We start from the raw sequence: 22,376 nt of genomic DNA on the forward strand, positions 1-22,376 counted from the left end.
AAAGTGTCGCCATCAGGATGCTGGGGCATAAGAAAGCCACACAGACCGCAGGGTGAGCGCTCCCTACTGTTCCCAGTCACACCTCTTGCAGGAGCAGCAGCAACCTGAGCTTTTCCGGGGGGAATCTCCCATCCGGGTGCCGGCTAGGCTCACACCTGCTGGGCTGCCTTGGGTGAGCCCAGTCGAGAGTCGCAGGGTGAGATCTAGTCACCGGGGAGAAACGATACAAGCGAAAGATTACTCGGCTCCCAGCACTTGAAAAGACCGACAAATGACTCATTCCCGCCGGAGCTGAATGTACCTGCATGTGTCGTGTCGTCTTCTTCCCCCGCCCCGCTGTGTTTGCTGTATTGTCTTTGAAGCCGGCCCCCGAGATGAGACGGGCTGTTCCTGTTCCCCAATTAACACTTTACAGGTGCCATTCCCCGGCATTGTGGCCATTGTCAGTGGTCACACGCGATAAGATAACGTGGAGGAGAGCGGGGCATGCCCAGCGCCAGACATTCGAGGAGGGGGCTGTGCGAGGTGAGGTGAGGTGCGACACGCCGGAGCCCCGACGCTGCTAATGCGGAGCACTTGTTGAACTGGCATTGAAAGGACGTGTGCGCACGGAGCGAGCCTTCCCTGCGGCGGAGCGTGGAAACTTTCTCCCCGCGCTGCAGGAGTTGTGTGCGCTGCAGCGGTGCTGAGAGAACAGCACAGAAGGCAGCAGGCTCTGGAGAGCGGGTAAGAGACGGAGCCTTGTTGGCAGGCGAGCAGGCCCGTTTTTTTGGAAATTGCTGAAAAGGCTCCGGTGTTTGTTCGGTGTGTGGCAGGCGCACGACGCGAGCTTGCGTAGCGATCTGCCGGTCTGGTGTTATGCAAATGAGGCCGAATTGCATCCTGGGACATGCTGCGAATGCGCATTGGCGACTGCAGATGTGTAGGAAACGGCGCGCTCGTTTTCTCGTTTTGCCCACCCTTTTGAGTGTTAGTGTGGCGTGTGAGTGTGCGAAAGAGTGGGCCCAGCAGGAGGCGGTGGTGTGCGGGGCGAGGAGCTGGCCTAGGCTGCGCGCTTTGTGCTGTGGGTGCGGGCCGCTTGCAGGGGCTTGTACAGCTCATACTTACCTGACAGGGGAGATACCTTGATCATCCTGTAGGTGGAGTAGTTGGATTGTTTTCTTGTTTTGTGGAAGCAGTGTTTGTTTTGCAGTTTACGAAATGGCAACTTTTGGATCCCGCAAGAATGCTGTGCGTTTTGAGCTTTTGGATGACCTCTTCATGGATCGTATGCAGTTCAGCAGAAAAGTGTTGCAGAAGGAACTTGGCTTTGAACCTCAGCACTTGGATTTCATCTTCGCTCTCCCAGGTCAGAAAGCATTTGAGGTTGTATTTGCTACCTATCCTCTGTTTGAACAATGTGTGGATGTGTTTGAGGCAAAAAGAGGGAAAGTTCCTGCCCTTGAGAAGATCAACTTGCAGCCTCTGACACAGAGAGGTTGTTATGTTCTCGGAACTGGCAAAGACGGAGGACATTCACACCTGGCTTAACCAGTACTGCACCGTCCACCATGGAACTGAGGTTAGAGATGTTGACAGTATAAAAACAGGAGCAAGGAAATTCGAGGTTCGCTTGCTACCAGACAATGTAAATGGAGGCTTAAGGCACCTGCCCTCTACAATCCGGCTGGGCGCCTGCAATGGCTATGTTTTTTATGTGGGACAACCAAAGGTGTGTCGGCGCTGTGGTGCTGTGGGACACCTGGCATCGTCCTGCACTGTGAAATGCTGCAAGACCTGTGGCAAACAGGAACATTTAGCCTCTGACTGTTCAATGCTGCCAAAGTGCAATTTATGTGGCTCGAAAGGACACGTTTTTAAGAACTGCCCTCACGCCTACGCCAATAAACTCAAAATGAGAAAGGATGAGGCAGTGCTTATTTCAGCCAAACCGGCCCGAAAAGCCAAAGCAAACAACAAGTCAAACATAGAACCCTTGTTGGACAAAGACTCTCAGCCTCCAGCCAGGATCAGTCCTGCTGTGGCTCCGGGGCTGGTGGAAGAGAAATCCACTACGCCCCCACAACTGCAGACTGCACCAGACAAGCACGAGGGTTTGAAAACCCCCGAGAACAGCGAGGACCCCTCCCCCACTCCTGCTCCTCAGAACAAGGGCCAGTGTGGGGCCCCCTGGTGGAGCGGGTCCAGCGAGGATACCCAGGATTCAGCGGAGCTGCTTTTCTCAGACTCTGCAAGTGCTACAGATGCCCTCCTCTCCTCCATCCAGTCCATCACGGAGGATCTGCAGCAGCTGGTGGGTGAGGGGGAAGAGGAGACTGGTGCATCGGCTGCACCCCTTTCCCCTCAGTGCTTTTGGACTTGAGGAAAAGAAAAAATGACTCTGTTTTTCCTCCCCCGAGCGAGGAGGAAGGAGAGCATGGTGATGGGGACAGCTGGAACCCCTCCACCCCTCCCTCTACCCCCTTCCTTGAAATGGACTCTGTGAACGCTTTTACTGCTGCCACCCTGATGAAGGCTCATTCAGAGGATGGCTGGCAGGAAATTGGTAAGAAGAAAAAGAAAAAGAAGAAGGTAACAGGTGAGACAGAAGAGAAATGTGTTTTGTAAAGACTGGTTCTACTTTCTTATGTAATATGGCTCTAAACATAATTTCTCTTAACACCAGAGGTATCAATGACAGAGTTAAATGCCAGTCTGTCTTTGATTACCTCCAGCAGAGAGAGGGAGATGTTGCAGGAGTGTGCTTTAGCCTATCAAGAGAGGTATAAAAGCTTTGAAGATAGGTGGGATAAAGGGCCTTCTGTTTGGTCAGGGGACAATAACAACAGAGCCTCTAGTGTGGCCATTCTTTTCAAAGGATGGGCATTCAAATTGAAAAGTATTCAGAGGGTCATAGATGGCAGGTTGCTGTGTGTGGATGTGGAATGGGGGATCAATGTGTATTGCCCTACTGACGTGGGACGAAGGGTGGAGCTACTCAAGGCACTCTCTCCCCTATTGTTATGTAGCACAGACGTGATAGTGGGAGGGGATTTTAATTGTATCTTAGAGCACACAGACAGGCAGTCTAGCTCTCCGATAAAATTGGATTCCAGCTCACTGGCCCTGCAAAACTTAGTTCAAGACTTTAAACTCTCAGACACATATAGATGTATATATCCCACAACAGCAGGATATACATGGTCAGGGAGGAATAGCAGCTCCAGAATTGACTATTGCTTTGTCTCAGAGAGAGTGAAAGTTGTTGGGGTCACTCTTCAGCCTGTCTTCTTCTCAGATCATCAGGCTTTAGGGTGTAGAGTGGAACTCCAGGGCGGGACTGTCTTTGGCCCAGGCCTCTGGAAACTCAACTCAAAGCTGCTAGAGAACGAGGGGGTAGTATCCTGCTACAAGGAGAAACTATCACAGTGGCTGTCCTTGCAGTGTCTGTACGGGTCAGTAGGAGAGTGGTGGGAGGAGGTGAAGGTGAGGACAAAGGCCTTTTTCATGGCTGAGGGAAGGAAGGCTGCTGCCAGATGGAGAGGAGTGCTAGCCAGGAAACAGAGGCAGCTGCAGCGTCTCTACACGATGCTGCACAGTGGCTTCGATGTGCTCGAGGATATCACCCTTTTAAAAAAGGACATCCGGAGCATAGCCGAAGAAAGTAGTCGAGGAGTGCTGTTAAGAAGCAGAGTGCAGTTCTTGGAAGAAAATGAGAAGTGTACTCGCTTCTATTTCAGGAAAGTGGTAGGCTCCAAGTCTGTCATGGAAAGTATGAAGAAAGATGTGAAGACGGGGGTTTGAATTTAATCCTTTCTGTAGGGGGTTTAGACTTCTAAGTCACAAGCTGGGGTTTATGGCAGGAAAGGGGGTTAACTGATAAGGATTGCAGATGCAAGCTAGGAACCCCCCTGGGTGTAATATTAAACTGACCATTTGTCCAGAACATCGTAAACTGGCCAAATACCATGAACCCCCCTCTTTACCATCAGACCGAGTGATGTCAGAAACGGAGAAGAAAACACTATATAACCCAAAAGTTTGTAACAGTACGTTGAACAATACTTCGGTTTTGTTGTTTCTTGCGGGAAACAAGACTTCGGCTTTATTGTTCCTTGCATGCAATAAACTCATCTGTTTTACTTCATCTCGGGATCAAGAACCTTATTTCTTCTGTTACAACAAATTTGGCGTAGTCGGCAGGATGCTCCAGAAGGCGCAGAACTTCCCATCGGCAGGAGAGACGGTCAGCGCTCACATTACTAAGAGGTAAGGACTCCTCTTTTTTAAAAAAAAGTCCCGACTCTCTCTGACCGATTGGGAAATCTCTGCTCCCTGCGAGAATCGCCCGAGATGACGGAGTAAACGTGAGTTTCTGAATTCCTCTGGCCCGGGGAAGGCACCGGTGTATGTAATGGGTTGTTTGCTGTAAGCCCAGAATTTGGTCTGGCAGGGGTTCCGCGGTATTGTGTACAGGCGTTCGAAACTGGTGTATGCCTTAATTGCGCGTGGAGTTTTGAACGGGTTTTGGACCCTTACCGTGAAGTTCAGGACTGGTGTGGGCCTTAATTGCGCCCGGAGTTCTGAAGGTCAGAACTGGTTTGGGCCTTAATTGCGCCCGGAGTTCTGAGGCTCAGAATCGGTGTGGGCCTTAATTGCGCCCGGGGTTCTAGAGCAAGTGGTGCATTAAATGCACGTAGTTCAGGACTGGTGTGGGCCTTAATTGCGCCCGGAGTTCTGAAGGTCAGAACTGGTGTGGGCCTTAATTGCGCCCGGAGTTCTGTGGCTCGGGATCGGTGTGGGCCTTAATTGCGCCCGGGGTTCTGGAGCTGAGTGGTGCATTAAATGCATGTATAATCCAGGATTGGTGTGGGCCTTAATTGCGCCCGGGGTCCTGAGATTAGCTAAGCCTTGATCGTGCACGGATTGGCGTGGCGTGGTTTTTTTGTTTTAAAGGAAACAGGAGTAGAAAAGATATATATGTATGTATGTTTTTGGTGTTTTCCTTGTTTGTGAAATACATATACACACGCACGACACTAACATAAACACACCTCATAATAAAAGAGCAAAGCATTAAGTAGCAGGATTTAAAGGACGTTGAGACCCGAGAATCGCCCTGATTGAGCTCAGTGCGTAAGTCCACCCCGGGGCAAAAGCAGCGATGCTGGCGTTCTGGGGATGGTGAATTACTGATCAAGAAAGGGGGTTTTCGAGGTCTCGTCCCTTACCTGTGAACAGTGCGGTGTAAATCCTCTCTAAAGTCTCTGAGAGGTATTTAGATCCGGAGGTAACAGACGCCCTTGGCTGAATGAGTGCAGGAATGCACAGGTTTTTCAAGTGAAAGCATCCCCTTACTGTATGAGCTGTTACCTCACACACGACAAAAGTAAAAGAGACCGAACATGTGTGCTAACTGATGGTTTGAGAAAGTGGTGGAAGGGTCCGTTTATATATCGGAAAAGTGTAAGTTGACGGAAAAGAAGGAGAAAAATATGGAAAAAGCTGAGTTTGTCAGAGGGAATTTGGGGCGAAGACGCCTGTAAAGAAAGCATATGAGTATTGATTGGCAAAAGCACAAGCATGTAGCTCCCACCCTGGTGCACGGCCGGCACCAGTGGTGGCAGATACATGAAAAAAAAAAAAGAAATTGGGATGTGATTTAAAAGTGTGTTTACGGGGAAAACAAAAACCCGGAAGAAAAGATACTTTACTCGCTACGAAAGAGTATAGAAAAAAAAGCTAAAAGAGGCAGTACAGGAGAATGAGAAACTAAAGAAGGAATTAACTCCTGGTCACGCTGCACTGGTTAATGTGCTACAGCCGGCGACTAAGTTATATCCTGCTCTCCCACAGGGAACAAACAGGCAGGAAACGAAAATAATTGGGATCAATTCCCACAGTGGCCATATGGAGAAGGGGGGTCTGATTGGGATAACACTTGGTATGAGTGTGATAAAGACGGATCAGGGTCTCCCCTGTTAGAGGGAGGTCGCCCGCAGATCTGTACTCTCACTCGAAGTGGGAAAGGACTTGATGTAGCAGGGGCTGGCGCCGTTGATGACAGCGCCACTCTAACACTGTCTCGCACCCCGTCGAGGGGGTCTGCACTCGCACCTACCTTCCCTGATTCCCCCATACGATCAAATCCAAAACCGTAAGATATTGACCGGTGGGCTAAAGTACCGCACCCGAAATTAGAAATGCAGCGAACCTGGAGTGCGCTTCAGGAATTAAAAGGATTCATGTAGAAGTAAAACAAGAATACAGCACATTGTATTACGAAGAGAAAAATATATTCTCGATGTGTATGTGTGTTTTATGAATTTGTGTGCCGGCATGTATGTGTGTAACTGTGAGTTTTGGTATACTAAATGACGGTGTGAGTGTGTTTAGCCAGCGGGACTGGCTAGAGACGTAACTAAAGAGACTTGACGAAAATCAACTTAAGGAGATTGGAAAATATAAGAGCGTCTGAAACGTATAAGTACAGTACAGGTGGACGTAAAAGTAGTTAAACAGTTTTTGTATTTTTATACAATTAGTTGCAATAATGGAAACAATTTGGTTTTATTTGAATGTCTCGAAACCAGACATGCTGAAACGCTGTAGGTTTAGAATCGAGACTGGGGAGAATAACGTCTTGTGAGAAAATCTGTTTACCTAACGATTAGATCCTGTAAATCCCTTGTAGCCTCCCTAAGTCTGTCCCAGTCCAGTGGTTAAAAATGTACTGTTAATGGAGTGTTGGTTTCTCTGTTAGGGGATACTGGAGCACTACTGTCATGCTTGTTTCACTCCTCTGTTCGACAGTGTGCTATAGATTAATGTATATGGGAAGACGGCAGGAGGCCACAGGAGTATTGGGACAGCAAGTTTTACTTGCCGAGTACCAGATTTTAATGGGTGGTTTTATTCCAGATCTATTGGGTTGGAATATTATGCATTACAAAGAATGACTATCCAGAACAGGGTATCACGTGGCTTCAACTGGCTGTGATCACTCAGTATGTTGATGGTATTCTGAGTGCTTCCCCTGACGAGGAAACCCACAAGTCTGAGTTGCTTCAGCTTTAGAGTGTCTAATAGAAGCAGTTATGATAAGGCCCTTTTGTGTCTAGCATTGTGAAATTTTAACAGGGCCTGGGTGCAATGTTTTTACAGGGTGAGCACAACTCTTAACAGATCTGCTTAAGGGGGGAGTGCAGTACAAGGACAAGATTGCCTTGGTTCCCGCAGCAAAAGCCGCCTGTAATAATTTGAAACAAGCTCTCTTACAGGTGCTGAGACTGGGGTTTCCTCAGATGGATCAACCATTCCTTTGTATTACTGCAAGTTGCTGACAGAGGCCACCCAAGGAGCCCGCGAGCAGGTCCTGGAGGCGTGGGGACCACCACCTGAAGGAGGGCACAACCTCATCCCAGGAGAGTGGGTGTGGATCAGGAAATTTCCTTCACAGGTTCTCCAGCCCAGGTGGGACGGACCCTACCAGATCCTGTTGACAACCAAGTCTGCGGTTCGAGTGGAAGGAAAAGATCGCTGGATCCACGCGCCACACTGCCGACGAGCCTCATCCCCATTTACAGACTCAGAATGAAATCATTTCTGTCAATAACGATAATTGTTGCTGTAGGACTATGTTCCGCAGGGATTAATGATCATCTCTCACACAAAGGAGAACATGGAATTAATTCCTTTTTAGGCCTCTCCTATCTGACAGCTAAGAAAACGAACCAAAGTGCCTGCTGGGTGTGTGCCGCATTACCCAAATATGTACAGGAAGGACTTCCTATGGGGGCCATTCCTTGGCGTCTCGAGGAAGTCATAGGCATGATCATTTGGAGGGATAATTTAGGAGATTTTAATATGACAAACTATGGGGGTTGCCATAACACGACTTTAACCTGCACAACATTACAATATCTACAGGAGCGAGGCTTAGAGCCCACGTGTTTCACAGGCTCTTACGCTCCTAAATATAACAGAAGCCATACACCACCATACCTGACTCTAAATAAGGAACGTGAGGGAAACATATGTTTTCAGCACACTAATGGTCTGCACTTGGTTGGATGGAGTCGTTGCAACCTTACCATCGATGCAAATATATCCACCTCTACCTTCCAAATTCCAGGATGGGATCGGCACACCCCACAATTCGGTATAAGCTTCTTATTTTCAGAGGCATAGGGAGCGCCAAACGGAACATATTTCATTTGTGGAAAACGAGCCTACCCATGGTTGCCAGCCCAGTGGTCTGGCTCATGTTATTTAGGATATGTGGTTCCTCATATCCGTGTTCAAATCCACAGCACCTTCGGACCTAACCACAGACCACAAAGAAAATTGGCTGATTGGGAATATTATTTAGGTATAATATTTCCACAAGCCGGCATGAACTTTCTGAGTCGAGAGTTAATTCAAATGGCCTCGACTTTAGAAGAATTAGCAAATTCTACCTCATCTAGTCTGAAGGCTGTTAATGATGAGATGGTAGCCCTCAGAACAGTGGCCATGCAGAACCGACTAGCTTTAGATTATGTACTGGCGGCCCAAGGAGGAACTTGTGCAGTAATTGGCACTGAATGCTGCACATATATTCCTGATAATTCTGAGCACATCTCAGATCTGGCCCAACACATTTACAATGAGGGACAGAAATATCAGGACTATTATAATGAAAATTGGGGAACTGGGTCTTGGGTAAAGTCTGTGTTTGGGGCCTGGGGTGTAACCTTTTTATAGTGTTTATCTGTAGGAATAGTATTGTTTATATGTATAATTGTAATCATCACGTTCACAAAAACATGTATCACATCTTGCTATAACCGTGGAACGTACAATGACATGGCAATAGATACCTGTTCGCCAAGAAAGGAAATATCTGCCCTGACATTGTATGTATAAAAATAGGCTACACTGACGTATGCCATATTTTATAAGGGGGGAATGAAGAAAGATGTGAATTTAATCCTTTCTGTAGGGGGTTTTAGACTTCTAAATCACAAGCTGGGGTTTATGGCAGGAAAGGGGGTTAACTGATAAGGATTGCAGATGCAAGCTAGGAACCCCCCTGGGTGTAATGTTAAACTGACCATTTGTCCAGAACATCGTAAACTGGCCAAATACCATGAACCCCCCTCTTTACCATCAGACCGAGTGACGTCAGAAAACGGAGAAGAAAACACTATATAACCCAAAAGTTTGTAACAGTACGTTGAACAATACTTCGGTTTTGTTGTTTCTTGCGGGAAACAAGACTTCGGCTTTATTGTTCCTTGCATGCAATAAACTCATCTGTTTTACTTCATCTCGGGATCAAGAACCTTATTTCTTCTGTTACAACAGAAAGTATAGTTGATGAGGAGGGACGAGAGAGAACAGAGCCGAGTGCTATCCTCTCCTGCACCGAGGCCTTCTACTCAAGACTGTACAGCTCTACAGAGGTAAAGGATGAAGAAATTCATTTTTTTACCTCAAAGCTAGAAAACGTTTTGAGTGAAGAAGATAGGGAAGTACTTGAGAGGGATTTGACAGTAGAAGAGCTGAGACAGGCTATGGAGAGCTTACAGAAGGGGAAAACTTCGGGTGCTGACGGGCTCCCTAAAGAATTTTATTGCACCTTTTGGGATCTGCTTCAGGATCCGCTACTGCTCCTATTCGAGGAAAGCTATAAGACAGAATTGCTGCCTGACTCCTTAAGAGAAGGCACTATCTCTCTCTTGTTTAAGATAGGAGCAAAGAATGACATAAAGAACTGGAGACCCCTCAGCCTGTTAGGCGTGGACACTAAGATACTGTCCAAAGCCCTTTTCCTGCGCCTACAAAATGAAGTGGCCTCACTGGTAGGGAAAGAACAGACTTGTGGGATAGCAGGACGCCTGATGAGCGACAACCTGGCCTTGTCTGTCTGTACTCAGAGGATCGCTCCCTCCCTCTGTGCATTTTAGGTGTAGACCTAGAAAAGGCCTTTGACCGCCTAAACCGGCAGTACTTAACATCGATACTTGAGCACATGAAGTTTGGCCCCATCATGAGAAAGTGGATTAACCTGCTGTACACAGGTAGCAACAGCAGAGTCATGGTTAATGGCAATAGATCACGCCCCTTTGAAGTCTGTTCAGGGGTGAGGCAGGGCTGCCCATTATCCCCCTTGGCTATGGAGCCCTTAGCTTTTGCCTTGCGCCAGGATCAGGCCATTAATGGGATACCAGTGCCTGGAAGTGGGGGAGGAGAGGTAAAGACATCTCTATACATGGATGACGTCACCCTGCTCCTCTCTGACAATGCCTCAATTAGCAGAGCTCTGCAGTGCTGTGATCGTTTCTCTTTGGCTTCCTCTGCAAAAAATAACAAATCTAAGAGTGAGATTTTTTATCAGAACTGGAGGGAGCCAAAAGATGGACATGATCTCAGGCTGCAAGAGAAGAGAATTAAGGTCCTGGGGGTGTATTTTGGAGAAGAGATGGGAACAGTAAATTGGCAGAACAAATTGCCATTCTCAAAAAAAAAACAGATGCAATGGAAGGACCGAGACCTCACCATGACAGGGAAAGTGCTGGTCATCAAAGCCGAGCTCTTGCCTGTCTTGAATTTTCTGGCTTCTACTTTCCCAATCCCACACCGTGTTGCGGTGGTGCTGAGGAGATTGATGTTTCAATTTCTATGGGGTGGGAAGCAGGAAAGACTCAGAAGGGAAATAATGTACAGGCCGCTACCCTCGGGGGGGAAGTCTGTCCCAGATATTGCTACGAAGCTGCTGTGCATTTTCCTGACCTCTGTGCTGAGAGGCTTTGCAACAGCACCTGCAGCGCGTACCTGGACTTATTTTTCCAGGCTCTGGGTAAGTAGGGAGGTGTTCAGAGTGTGGGGTGTCAGACCCAAGCTGGATGTCCCACTCTCTGACACATGCCCTGCAATTTATGGGACAGTTAAAAGTTTTCTAAGATCTCACCCAATTGGCCATATTCCCCTTCGAGATGTCAGCGGCCAAAAACTGGAAGATTTCGTTGCACCCCAGAACAATAGGCAGACCCCTGTGGGCATTTTAACATCAGCCCAAACAAGGAAGGTGTGGAAACACACATCCTCTTAGTTTCTGTGCAACATTCACAGAGATTTAGCCTGGAGTGTCGTCCACCAGTGCTTACCGGTACGAACTTTCTTGTACCATAGGGGCCTCACCCCCAGCCCTCGCTGCGTTAGGGTGGGCTGCGGCGAGGAGGAGACTGTGACCCATCTCCAGTGGTCCTGCTTTTTTGCTAAGGCCTTCTGGGCACAGTTTGAAGATTGGTTGCAAGCTCTCTCGCCCCAATTTACCCTGACCGCTGCTTTCGTCATATACGGCATCTCTCCTGTCAAACTTCCTCCTGACGTGTTTGACAGGATCTGGGCCGTGGTGAACAGTGGGAAAGACGCCCTGTGGAGAGTGAGGAACATGGGGCTGTTCAAAGGCATCGAGGTCCCAGTCAAGGCAGCAGGTAGCCTGGCCCTGTTCATCACCCGAGAGAACTATTACCGCAGAGATCTGTGGAGAGAAGGGAGGGAGGAAGCAGAAAATCTGTGGGAAATTGAGAGCATAGGTCAATATCTCAAGAAACTGTGAAAAACATTATCATGTTTAAGTAAAGAATGTGATTTGCACCAGAAAAAAAGAAATTGTTGCTATGTAACTGGTACCGTGTCAAAATGTAATGAGATGTGATCATATATACTGTTTTAAGTATGTATATTAATGTAAAGCTTTCTAATTTGTGATGTCCTGTATTTTTTTGTGAAAAGAAAATAAAGTTCTTAAAAAATCGGTTCACCCAGGGCGAGGCTCGGCCATTGCACTCCGGCTGTGCTGACCCCTGCCAATTCCCCAAATGTGGGAATCTCGACTACATAATTTCTGGTAGTGGGGGACTGCGTTCGCGCTCTCCCCTGATGTGCTTGGTCCAATATCAGATACGGAAGAGTTACGACACCACGAGCTGCGATAGGATTCCAGTTCGAAAGGAGTCGATGCCACTGCTGGTTCCCGGTTTCTTTTAGTTAGAGGTCCGGAGAAGCATTTCAAGCTGGTTACACTACTCCTTCCGGACATTCATTCCCTTTTCAAAGTCAGTCGTTTTGCTGTAGTCTGCATTATTTAGGCTGATTATTGAGGTTAGCCTTTATTTGGTCATGGGGGCCTCGGTACTGTATGCTAATTCTCAAGACAGTTTCACCCGTTTTCTGATTGCTAGGTTCTGTACCAGTGCAGACATGTCAAACAGTGAATGGCTGTACCTCTATTGTATCCGTGCTCAATGAATTAAATCAGTATTAAATGAATATATGTATAGTTATACGATAAACAAGTGGTTTATCGACTCATCTTCATTTGCAGATTTAGAGGCAGCTTCGATATTCGTTTTACAAACGTTTTTTTTTTTTATATGGGTCACACACATGCCATAGCAACAAAACATCTCTAGAGATGAGGCTATAGATCACCTTTCCATCCTCCAGGTTTTTCTCCCAAAGCCTACGGCACCAACGGTGACCCCTGCTGGCCGAGAAAGCAATAGCTTGCAGCACCTGGTATTCCCAGGAAGTCTCCCATCCAAGTACTAACCAGGCCCAACCCTGCTTAGCTTCCAAGATCAGACGAGATTGGGCACATTCAGGGTGGTGTGGCCACAAGCGAAAGTCGTGGCGCCTAACTCGCTACTTGAAGCTGTGTGTGGCTGGGGCTCTGTGCCCCCCGAGTTGGACTGAAGGATCGTTCGTGTGCAACTCTTTGGAAAGGAGCCTCTTTCCAAATCGCATTGCGTACCTGGATGTTGGCGAATGTGCTCCCTTGTGTTGGCTTGTCCCGCACTGGAGGAGAACAAACAAACTGCTCGGAGGAGCACAAGGCAAGTCTTCACAAGACAAAAACCTCCAGTGCACAGCACTCAAAACATTTCTGGGCTGTCGCGTGTTTATTTCAGCACATAAAGCGCACCAGTCCAACACGTCGGCCGGGCGCGCGGCGCCTCCGCCCTCTTGTGGCCTTGCGGCGTCAGAGCGAGAGGCTCCTTCTCACTGCCTTTCCGCTGTGTTGCAGAGCCCCGAGAGGGAACCTGGAGCGCACACTTTGTGGGGGGCGGGGGACCGCGTTCGCGCTCTGCCCCCGGTCTCTTGCGCGAGTACTAAATCTCACGGCGCCAGCCAGCGGCCAGGAGACAAGTACAATATCGCGGGACAGGGGGGCCTCGTCATTGATTGTTACATATGAGACGGGGATTAGGAGGAGACCCCGACTGATTGGTAAAGGGGAACACTAACACCAGAGTGACACCCCCGGCGTCTCTTTTTGAGAGACGCCCTGGGATTTCTTAATGGCCAAGGAGGGTCGGGACCTCGGTTTTATGCCTCCCCCGAAGGACGGCGCCTGTTTGTGCAGCAGAGTGTCGCCATCAGGAAAGCCACACAGACCGCAGGGTGAGCGCTCCCTACTCCCAGTCACACCTCTTGCAGGAGCAGCAGCAACCTGAGCTTTTCCGGGGTGAATCTCCCATCCGGGTGCCGGCTAGGCTCACACCTGCTGGGCTGCCATGGGTGAGCCCAGTCGAGAGTCGCAGGTTGAGATCTAGTTACCGGGGAGAAACGATACAAGCAAAGGATTACTCGGCTCCCAGCACTTGAAAAGACCGACAAATGACTCGTTCCCGCCGGAGCTGAATGTACCTGAATGTTGTAGTGGTTTGATGGGTTTACTGAGACAATTATTAATTGTAGCAGTAATCACGAGGTTGTTCGTTGGGGCTTTTAGAAAATCAATCGTCAGAACAACTAACAACGCACACACGCGGGTTCAATACACGGGATACATTTATTAATATAAACTGTGCACCAAACATATACTAGTCTGCCAGGATACGAGTGGCAGACCTTACTGTGAGGGTTATCAATATACAAGGTATATAATCTCGAAGAGATGCAAACACAAAGAGATACACAACAGAGAATATATGTCAATATATATCGTTCGGTTACCAAATCGCTAATCAGTGTTATTACCCACTGTTACTCTAAACTCGGAAGTAAATACATTACTCATGAATTAAATTGATAACAACTTGTGTTGAGGTACAATTGAATTCTCGAGCCGCAATGTAGAACATGGGGTTTACTTATCCACTGTGTATGGTTTTGGAATCTCCCGGCACGAACACCAAACCAGCTGACAGGCTCTGTTGCAGCCTCTGTTGCAGCGGTTGTCCAATGGGCGTTGTGTCGGCGTTCTCTGGCTACCGGCCAACCAGTCAAGGTGCAGCTCGGAGTAGGACGGGCGGAGGAATCTGACTGCAGCGCGCAGGGCAGTCGTTGCTCCGAGGGGATCTACCAGCAGTCCGGCTGGCTAGTAGAAAGTCTCTATGCACAGATGTGACCGCGAGTCCTCACAAGTCACTCTTTTGCCTGGGAAGAAGCTGGTTCGTTCCCGGTCCAGCGCTGCTTCTGAATAAGCTATTCAGGTTGTCGACGAGGGTCCAACTGTAGGCTGCCGTTGAGCAAGCGGAGCATTCACGTTGGTAGAATTCTGAGTACGTACGGGATCCTAGGCCTCGCGCTTAGAACAAAGTCCAAGTCCTTTTGCAGACAACAGCAGTTGTCACGTGATTGTCTCTGAGGATGAGCGAAAATGCCCAAGGAGAGCCCAGATCTGAGCTTGCGCTCCCTTTTTGACCAAGACCCAGATGTGTGCTGATTGGTTGAGAGTTTGGCGGGCATTGGAGACCCACATGGTTTTACCACGCCCTGCCAGTCCCTGATTGGTTGGTCAAGATGAGATATAAGTCACTTACTCTTGACACTTAGGAATGCAGTCCAGATGTCCATTCGGCACTCCCTAGACTGATAGGCGCCAATGAATGACCATTGATCATGATAGCCAGGCTTAGCTAAGTGCATCCCTGTCTGGGAGCTTGTTCCTTATCAAAACAAAACATCTTAAATCAGCCTGCATGAATACTTTCTCTGTGGCTGCACCACAGAGATGGAGGGTGAGATGGGGCCTCCTTTAGGACAGCATACCAACACTTAATTCTGTCTTATTAACAAGCATTGCCGCTACAATAGCAATTCAAATACAACAGCCACACTGCTGAAACCATATGTTTTACACACCAGACAGGCCCCCTAACCTCATACAACCTTGCTGTGGCTGTGACCCCTTTCTTTATTTTTTTATGATGTTTTCAATATGGCACCATTAGACAGGCCGTACATGGTGATAGGAGGGTGCTATTCACGAGTCAATAGCTCTTCAAGCACAACAGCCACAGTGCTGCAACCAGGTGTTTTACACACCAGACAGGCCCCCTAACCTTATACAATCTTGCTGTGGCTGTGTCCCTTTTCTTTATTTTTTTATGATGTTTTCAATATGGCACCATTAGACAGGCCGTACATGGTGATAGGAGGGTGCTATTCACGAGTCAATAGCTCTTCAAGCACAACAGCCACAGTGCTGCAACCAGGTGTTTTACACATCAGACAGCTCCCCTAACCTTATACAACCTTGCTTTGAGTTGTGGAACATTTCTTTATTTTTTAATGATTTTTTTACTGTAATCAAGTGTTGTGCTCATTAATAATAATAATAATAATTGCTTACACTTATATAGCGCTTTTCTGGACACTCCACTCAAAGCGCTTTACAGGTAATGGGGACTCCCCTCCACCACCACCAATGTGCAGCATCCACCTGGATGATGCGACGGCAGCCATAGTGCGCCAGAACACTCACCACTATCAGTGAGGAGGAGAGAAGAGAAATGTAGCCAATTCAAAGAGGGGAATTATTAGGAGGCCATGATTGGTAAGGGCCAATGGGGAAATTTGGGGATATTGTCAGTATCACTATACTGGGGCATTAGGACCCACATGGACCATAGGGTGAGCGCCCCCTGCTGGCCCCACTAAGGAACTAAGGAACCTTAGTTTTTCCTGGGAGGTCTACCATCCAGGTACTGACCAGGCTCACACCTGCTTAGCTTCAGTGGGTTGCCAGTTGTGAGTTGCAGGGTGATATGGCTGCTGGCCATAATCAGCAGCCTTCAGTACTGAAGCAGGTGTGAGCCTGGTCAGTACCTGGATGGGAGACCTCCTAGGAAAAACTAAGGTTGCTGCTGGAAGAGGTGCTAGTGGGGCCAGCACCACCATTAGGCAGGCCTCCTGACCTTTCACAGTCATGCTTTGTTGTGTGAAACTTTAATTATCTTTTTAGGATTTTTTGAACATGGCAACTTCCACCGAGATGGGTGGGGGGTGTCGGGGTGCTCTTCAATAGCTTTTTCATCTATACACACAGACGGATGTAACCAAGACACTCAGAACCTGTCACGCAGGGGCTGACTGCTGAGGATAGGGATCCAATGCGGTGCCCTTGGTAGGGTTGGCGCGAGACGCAGGCGTAGTCGGAGTAAACAGGCAGGGGTCCGAGTCCGGGAAGGCGTATGTCGAAGAAAACTCAGTCTTCACTCAGGTTGGGAGATTGTCAACAGAGATCTTTAATACAATCAGCTGAAGGGGAGCATATCACAGAGAAAGGGTTTCCCCTAGCACTCAAGACATGCTCACTGGACTGAAGTTATACTGTCCTTTTTTATACATTAAAAGTAGGCAATACTTTAACATATCAAAGGAACATACAGGGAAAGGGGCAGTGTCAGAAGTCAAACAAACAGGACAGGGGGGTGCCATTTGGCATCCTACAATCTGTTTCAATTTTCTCTGGTTGAATGGGTGTGAGGAATCACAGGCTTTAGTTTGCACCTAAGACAGTGGTCTTAGGTGCGAACAGAAAACCTTTCCCACGCATAGTCACTGTCCTGACCTTTTGACTCGGTCTTCCACACGTAGCACAGGCGTAGGCACAGAATCGACAGGCGAAAGTGTAGTCGAGGGACTGGCAGGGGTCGGAGTCCGGGAAGGCGTAGAAGTTGCGTCGGTGTGGATTCAGAAGGCAGAGGCGTAAACGAAAAGTCAGGCTGGGGTCAGGATCCGAGAAAGCGTAAAACAGGCGAAGGTACAAAATCGAGTGGCTAAAGCGGTAGTCGGAAAAGCGGGGTCGAGGTCCAGGGGAGAAGTCGTAGTAAGGCAAAGGTGTAGTTAGTACGTAAGCTCCTGGAGAGAATCTCAATCGTGAGCAATGACCGGGGGGCAGATGAGGGTTTAAGCAGAGGCCTGATTGACACGTGCACGTTTGGTACGGGGAGAGCTCGTAGGAATGCGGGAGCACTTGCCTGCGTGAGGGAGATTCGTGGCAAAACCAACAGAATCAACCTGAACTCACAGAAAAACAAGAATGCCCCCGAGACACCTGCACCCCCCTCGGACCACTCTGGTATCAACACCCCCAAACCCATCCATACCAGCTAACAAGACTCAGAATCGGTGCAACCCTCCAACCTGGACCAAGAGCAGGATGGGACAAGAACCTGCACCACACTACGCACCCCTCATCCAGACCAGCAGGACAGCCAGACCACAGACAGCACCATCATGTAACCCCCCTGTTCATTCCAACAGAAAAGCCGAACTGACCCCCACCAGCATGGCGACGCTGCAGCTCTGGTCACACCAGCAGGCCCAATGGGCTCAGAGCTGGGGGACATACAGATGCAGCCATTCAAAATGCATGGGCGATACCGCATTATTTTCCGGTACGCTGTACGCAGTCTACCGCAAGTTACCGGTAAATACCGCGAGTTACCGGTAAATACTGCTAGTTACCGTAAATTCTCCTATAATATGACAAGCAAAATAATAGTATCCGGAATTTCGGCAAGGTGGAGCTAATAAAGCTCAATCTCTCATGTTTGAGCTGTGGCCATCAAAGTCTTTAACGAAGATATTACTAATAGTATTAATAATGAATGACTTTGGACAAGCTGTAAGTGTAAACTCAAAGTATTGCCCTGGTCAACATTCTTTTTTTCATTGACCGTCTTTGTAAAAGTAACACCACAGCATTTCGCAATCACGCATTTGTTTCCAATCATGCAAAGTACAGTGATTCACCATGCCTTTCACATGCTCATAAAAGAGATTGATTTAGGAACATAAACATATTACCGTATGCAAACTGTACTGTATACAGTATGTATATGTATATTTAATGTCTTAACTGTGCCTGTTTAAGTATTGAATATTCATATCTAATTTTACCACTGAAGGGAAATCTTAGTAGCTGAGCATAAAAAGAATAGGAGCATACTGCAACGCGTGTGAAGGCCATAAACGATATTAATTTTGGAACATAAACATACAGTATATGGCTGGTCTCGGTACTTTAAAGAAAACATACACGAAACATGGTTTCATTATGACCAGAATCGGTCTGGAGATATTTTTAACTTGATTTACAGTATTTGAGAGGTATGTCTTAACACCGATACTACAGTGCTTAAGTACTGCTCACGTTTATGTTTCTAGGTTTATAGTATGCATTTCATACGGTCAAATTACTTTTGAGCAACTAATAAGAAGCGCGAAACGGTATGCGTTTTAGTTTCGTTTTGTGCTGGGACCCGTGGATTGATTAGAGATATCAAGTACATACAAGTCATTTTTTAAATGTTGTAGTTCGTCTTGAAAAAATGTTACGAGTACATCATCTATCAACAATTACACAGGTTCTGTTTCCATATTGCGGATTTTGGTTACGTAATATTATTTTCTAGATTTCACGTTGTGAATATATGATTTGGGCAAACAGAGACGCAAAGAAGTACATTATTGGTTGTTGTTTTTTTTTTGCAGTTTTATCTAGAACAAGCGATGCTTAAACCTTTGTCTGATTCTTGTGAAACTACCCACACGACAGTTACAGTACCTAGGAGTTGACTTCAGTGATGTCACTGATGGGATGTTTCTAAAAATCCATGGTCTGTGATTGAAACCTGTAAAACCGGTTTAATTCGTCACAGCCAGCACTCTTCAGATGTGAGGGTCTTCTGCTCAGAATGAAACGCTAAAATGTTTGTGTATATTCTAATGGTAGTGGGGGCAGGGTGTGTGGGAACAGCTTTGGTTGAAATTGCATTGGAGATCTATGTTCTTCACACCTGAAACATTTTCTCTGAAAGCATTTTCTCTGAAAGCATTTTCTTCGCAGTTTAACCGATCTTGTTACAGCATGTTACAGTTTACTATTATTAACCATATTAATTTTAAGTGCTTAATGTAAAATCTTGTAAAAATATATTTTCATTGTTCAAATATACATTAAGTCTGACTATCATATAATAAGTTAAATACAAAACTAAAGAAAAAATAGGGTTAAATATAATTTTAAATATTTTGCTAACAATGTTAACTGTTTATGAATAATAAAATGTATTAACTAAGGAGTAGGATGGCACAGTTGTTAGTATGTTTTTTGTTTTGTTTCTTTTTCATAAATACAACAGTAGTACCTGATGTCTCAGTGGCTTTCAAAATTAAATTATGCATGCAAACCTGTGAACTAGAAAGATAACTAAGATATCCATCCATTTATAATGGTGGCAAAGTGGTTAGCATTGCTATTTTGCAGCACTGGGGTCCTAGGTTCAATTCCTGCCATCCTGTGTGTGTGGGGTTTACATGTTCTCTCTGGTTTTTCTCCATATGTGTGATATGACTCCCTCTCGCACTCCAAAACATACTGGTAAGTTAATTGGTTTATGGGAAAACTGGCCCTGGTGTGTGTGTTTGTGTCTGTCTGTCCTGTGATGGACTGGCGCTATGTCCAGGGTGTATTCTGCCTTGTGTCCGTTGCTTACTGGGATAGGCTCCAAATCCTCTGTACTGGATAAAGAGATTAGAAATGGAAGTAAAGGCACTGTGCTGATGGAACTATACACGGTGTTAGAAACCCACTATGAAATGGCAGCATCTCACTGAGAATAAAATATTTTATAGTGCTGGCTTAAGGAAACAGCCTTTCCACCTCTCTTGCACATCAGTATCCATACCTAGTTATTTAAACAAATTGCCTCTAATTATAAACATCTTAATATGCTGGCTCTGTGGATCCGCATCAGCTATGTTTGCCCATTCCTTCAATTCATGTGCATCCAACACACAGTTCAACGCTAGCAACTACACAAAATCTAAAATATGAGCTCTACTTGCCACTTACAATACCAACAGTACCAGCTAACTTTAGTAGTGACATTTTCATGGATCTTTTTAACAATAAAATTTACAACATCAGACTTCAGACACAATTAAACAGGCCTCAAAAAAGTCTGGTACAAACATTTTCAGCATGGAATAAACCGTTACTTTAATGGTATAAACCTTAAATGGATTCATATTCTCAATAAGATTTGGTGCTCAGTAACATGACTTAGAAAATGACAGAAGACATACGTATCATGCTTATCCTTCTATTTTTCATAATCGTAAACTCCTTAAGGCAGTTACATTTTCTCTGTTCTGACCTGGAGTTACAGAGAAATTTAAATTCTAATAAGAGATTTGTAATGAGGAAAGTCATATCAATCACTCATACAGTACCAGGATTTGCAATTACAATACAAATACTTTCTTTCTATATGTGTTTATTTTGCAGTTTGAGTCTATGGCATTCCTTTGGGGGTCTATACTCCAAGGCATGACTTTTATATGGGAACATGACATTTTTTTAAACATATATTTTTGTGGTAGTAGGGTGCAAAACATCAGTATTTACTGCTATTAATCACTGTACGATTTATAGTTGAAATCTGAGCCTAGATATAAAGTTAGATATAAAGTTAAAATCTCGACAAAGCAATGTAGGAAATACAGAGAAAATAAATCCTTTCTGACATCTAAAATCAGTTTCGATCAAGGTCTCTAAAACGAACAAGAAAAAGAGGATTTTCGGAGGGCAATTACGCTGTGTTTATATAGAATAAGTGATTTATGAGCAATCTAATTTCTTGTTCGTTTAAAACAGTGAAATGTCAGCTGCAAAAGATCGCACCAGAAACAGCACTCTCTCTGCCTGTCATAGACGTTCAGTAAAGGCTGAATGAAGTCATGTCAAGTACAATAATTCGGTGATCAATAATAACAGTTGTATTATATCCATGGAAATATATTCATTATATGCCAGCGAACCTCACCGTGCCAGGCCACCACTGCGTCACAACACACAGCTGCCAGTGCACCTCTACATACCCGACCACCACTGCATCACACAGCTGCCAGCGCACCTCACCGTGCCAGGCCACCACTGCGTCACATAGCTGCAAGCGCACCTCACCGTGCCAGGCCACCACTGCATCATAGAGCTGCCAGGGCACCTCACCGTGTCAGGCCACCACTGCGTAACACCACATAGCTGCCAGCGCACCTCACCATGCCAGGCCATCACTGAGTCAGAGATTAAATAAAACCTCACTCGCACCAAACAAATTTATATTTCTAAATATCACAACATGATCAAATTTAAGTCATTTTAATAACAATGAATAGTCACCTAGGTGTTACAATATAAACATTTATATTGATTTAAATAACGTTTTGATTTAAATCGCAAATGCGGGTTTAAATATATGTGTTTTTTGATTCACAATCAGACAAATGCAACATAAATTGATATCTTTGTCTTCTAAGTATCTTAATAAACTTTCAGCATAGCTTTCTCCCCGTTTAGATTTATTTTGGGATCAAACGTGGAAAGATTAGATTGTAATCGTTTTTATTTTTTAAATACATTTTAGAAAAGTGTAATCTATACTAAAAAGCTGTACACCACCTGCTATAAAGATACATATTGTAATACTTTCGGGTTCGAATAGGACAGACACAAGAACTTAGACTTGCGGAGTTAAAGCAAGTAAAGCCTTGATTTTATATATCACCTTTAAAAGTGGCATCTCAAAGCAAAGTAAATACCCAACACTGATTGTACCCATCTGTCATGCTAATAAAGCAGCTTGAATTGAATTGAGAGAGGGGGGGGGGTATATTTGCTTTGTGTATAAAGTACATTGTGAATGTTTTCACAGCCTTCACTTTGTCGTTTTTATGCCATTTTTTGACCACGCACGAATATTCCTATGTCCGTATCTTCACAAGGGAATCAGTGCGAATTTTAATACTAATTAAATGACCGCGGGCACTTTCCACCCCCTCTACATTCTCAGAGTAGAACAGACTAACCTTCTAATGAAAGACGGTCCACCCCCCACGGACAGGAAAAGTGCCCACAGGCACTTAAACTTAATATGGTCAGTAACAGTAAACAGTAACATGGTCAGAAGGAGCACGTACAAACGTTTCCGAAATAACCACATGTAAGACTGATGCTTAAAATGTTTAGGGAGAAAGTGGAATACTGGTGTGTATTTTTTCTTTAAACTACCAATACCAGCCATATACAGTCTGTAACGTAGGGATTTCTA

At 46.0% G+C, this 22,376-nt stretch overlaps 2 non-coding genes across 2 annotated transcripts; one reads left to right on the top strand and one right to left on the bottom strand.

Moving 5' to 3' along the window:
• The first annotated feature begins 11,742 nt into the window (after nucleotides 1-11,742).
• Nucleotides 11,743-11,907, top strand: LOC148671613 (U1 spliceosomal RNA). The gene has a single exon (XR_015938493.1). It is a non-coding gene; the product is annotated as a U1 spliceosomal RNA (small nuclear RNA).
• Nucleotides 11,908-12,531: 624 nt separating this feature from the next.
• LOC148671614 (5S ribosomal RNA) lies at nucleotides 12,532-12,650 on the bottom strand. The gene has a single exon (XR_015938695.1). It is a non-coding gene; the product is annotated as a 5S ribosomal RNA (ribosomal RNA).
• Nucleotides 12,651-22,376: the final 9,726 nt, after the last annotated feature.

The sequence above is a fragment of the Lepisosteus platostomus genome, chromosome 5 (genome assembly GCF_059453375.1).
Source record: "Lepisosteus platostomus isolate fLepPlt1 chromosome 5, fLepPlt1.hap1, whole genome shotgun sequence".
Taxonomy (NCBI): domain Eukaryota; kingdom Metazoa; phylum Chordata; class Actinopteri; order Semionotiformes; family Lepisosteidae; genus Lepisosteus; species Lepisosteus platostomus.